The sequence below is a fragment of the Coffea arabica genome, chromosome 2c (genome assembly GCF_036785885.1).
Source record: "Coffea arabica cultivar ET-39 chromosome 2c, Coffea Arabica ET-39 HiFi, whole genome shotgun sequence".
In the NCBI taxonomy this organism is placed as follows: Eukaryota; Viridiplantae; Streptophyta; class Magnoliopsida; order Gentianales; family Rubiaceae; genus Coffea; species Coffea arabica.
Window position 1 is genome coordinate 23,687,310 of NC_092312.1, and position 2,705 is coordinate 23,690,014.

A 2,705-nucleotide genomic window follows, 5' to 3' on the forward strand; every position below is an offset into this window, starting at 1 on the left:
GGTCTCTCCACTCGAAATTTGGATGATTTCTCCATCCATAATTGTAAGTGTTGGAATAAGGATTGTTTTGATTCGGTCAATTGATACACTTCATATATTGTACCTGTGCAATAGTAACACAATTAGTACTTTCATGATTTTTTTCCAAAAGAGTACAACATGCTACATTACCATTAGACGTTGGATCAACCTCACCTTATCTATTTAGCACTTTCATCACATTGTCCATTTTTGTACTTAACATGTTTAAAACGTTCAACTCATTCATTCCTGCATGTCTTTTAGTATTACCTCTATCGTTAGTTCATTGGTAGTTATTGGCCGCCATTTCTTCAATTAATTGTTGAGACTCATTGGCCGACTTTCCCATAAGTGCTCCACTGTAGCAGCATCAATATGAGTTTTCATAGGATATATTAAACCATTATAGAAAATTTGTACAATTAGCTACTCGAGAAGTCCATGATGTGAACATTTCCATTACAACTCTTTGTACCTCTCCCAAGGCTCATATGATGATTCACCATCCTACTGACCAAAACTTGATATTTCCATGCGTAGTTTAGCAGTTCTTCTAGGTGAAAAGTATTTATTCAAGAAAGCCTTCGATAAATCGGCCCAAGTAGTGAAAGTGTTTGGTGCATGTGAATTAAGCCACACCTTAGCATTATTTCTTAAAGAGAAAAGAAACAATCGAAACTTTATAGCATCTTCACTAACTCCATTAATCTTGATTGTGTCACAAATCTCCACAAAATTAGCTAAATGACCATTTAGATCATTCGTTGTAGTGCCTCCAAATTGTTCTTGTCAGAGAATTTGAATCAGTGCTGACTTAATCTCAAAGTTATTTGCATTGATTGCCGGTCGTGCAATAATTGTTTGAGATCCTTCCGTATATGGCAAAGCAAAATCTCTTAAGACTTGTTGATTGCGATTTGTGTGTTCCTCTGCCATTTCTTCTAAATGGAGCAATTCAATTACAATTTCACCTTCACTCTCCACTTCTTGTTGTTGAGCTTTCCGTCATGCCAAACGCCTTCTCCTATTTGCCATTTTCTCAATTTTAGGATTAAATGGTAGTATGTTACGGAGAGATCGGTGCATGCACTACAAAACATCAAAGTTCAGACGAGTTAGTACAAATTCTACTACTTAATATAAAGTAGTAAATTGGCACCGTTTATACAAGGAAAATTAAAACTGTGTAAGAATCGAAGATAACCTAAGAGGGGGTGAATAAGGTTGATTAAAAACCTAATTAACTTATGGGCATTTTTTGCTCAATATGAAATTTACCCTCTTTTCTAAGTGATCACACAATGAATCAATTAATGAATGAACAAGATCACTTGAGAGAAGTAAAAGAAATAAGCAATGTAAAGATCACAAACGTAACAATAAGTAAATAAAAAGGAAAGAATTGCAAACCAATTAACTACCCAACTCCTCTTGAACTTGTAGATTAATTCAAATTGATGAATTACAATCACTCTTGTGTATAAAGGAAGGTTCACCTCCTTCTTGCCCCAAACTCCACTCGGTCAAGTTAGAAAGTTTTACTATCCCTCAGGATAACCCTCGTAGAGCTACACTCAGGAAGTATTCACTCACAAATGAAAAGCTTACAATGAACCTCACACCACTAAGACTACAAATCTTCCTTGGAGAGTATTTTCTCACTAAAATCACTCTAGATCTTTTGTATCTTCAGTGTGCAAAAGTTATTTGAAGTTTCTGACCATGCTCCATTTATAGGAGACCAAGAAAGTGCTTCATTAATGCTTCCAACGGATAGAAAGTAGCTGAAGAGTCAACTAGCCGTTGGAGTATCGGACGTCCGGTAGTCTGGTTTCTTGCGTCCGACAGTAGGCAGTGAGTTTGAAAAATCTTCTTCAATTCTATCGGACGTCCGGTGCTTGCATCCGAAAGCAGACAATGAGTTAGAAGGAATATCTCAATTCTATCGGACGTCCGGTATTGTCTTTGTGAGCGTCCGACAGCTTTCGTCAAATTTGAACGATCCTATCGGACGTTCGATACTTGCGTTCGATCGAGGTTAGTGAGTCAAGGGAAATGTTTTATTTTCTTCGGACGTCCGATGGTGGAGTTCTTCATGCGTCTGAAGTTGCGCAATGATTATCGGACGTCCGATCCAAGCGTCCAACAGTTTTCAGCAGTCTTTGTCCCTTTCAATTGCACTTGATCTTTGAATCTGATTTGCTTTATAACTGAAAATATTTCTTGAAGAGATATTAGTATTATCCATTGTTTTGTAAATATAAAAAACTAGGGACCAAGGTCAACAAACTGAAACAGGTTTGATTAATAAAGCTTGTTTTTGCCCTAATATTATTTGAAATCCCCGACAACGAGCCAAAAACTTGATGTGATCTAAGCTTTCAAGTTAAATTCTCCCAATTATCAATCAATTTTTGCCTTTATACTCTGATTTTTTGCAAGTATACGGATCGTGTATTGAGTATAGTGATAATTAAGGGTCGATCCCCCAAGGACTTGATTACATACTATGGCTTTTTAACTTGCTTTATTATTTAAACACCGATTAAGTAAATAAACAAGAAATATAAAGGATTAAGCGGCACAACCGGCCATAAAAAGTAACATAAAATCGACCGTAAGTTGGTACAACCAACCATGTAGGCAGTAGAGAACAAGAGTTAAATCAAAAGCAAAGAACAAGT

General features: G+C 36.4%; 1 non-coding gene across 1 annotated transcript; it reads left to right on the plus strand.

Annotated features, from left to right (window-relative positions):
• The first annotated feature begins 457 nt into the window (after window positions 1-457).
• LOC113728373 (small nucleolar RNA R71) lies at window positions 458-564 on the plus strand. Its single transcript, XR_003458095.1, has one exon. It is a non-coding gene; the product is annotated as a small nucleolar RNA R71 (small nucleolar RNA).
• The last annotated feature ends 2,141 nt before the right edge of the window (window positions 565-2,705 follow it).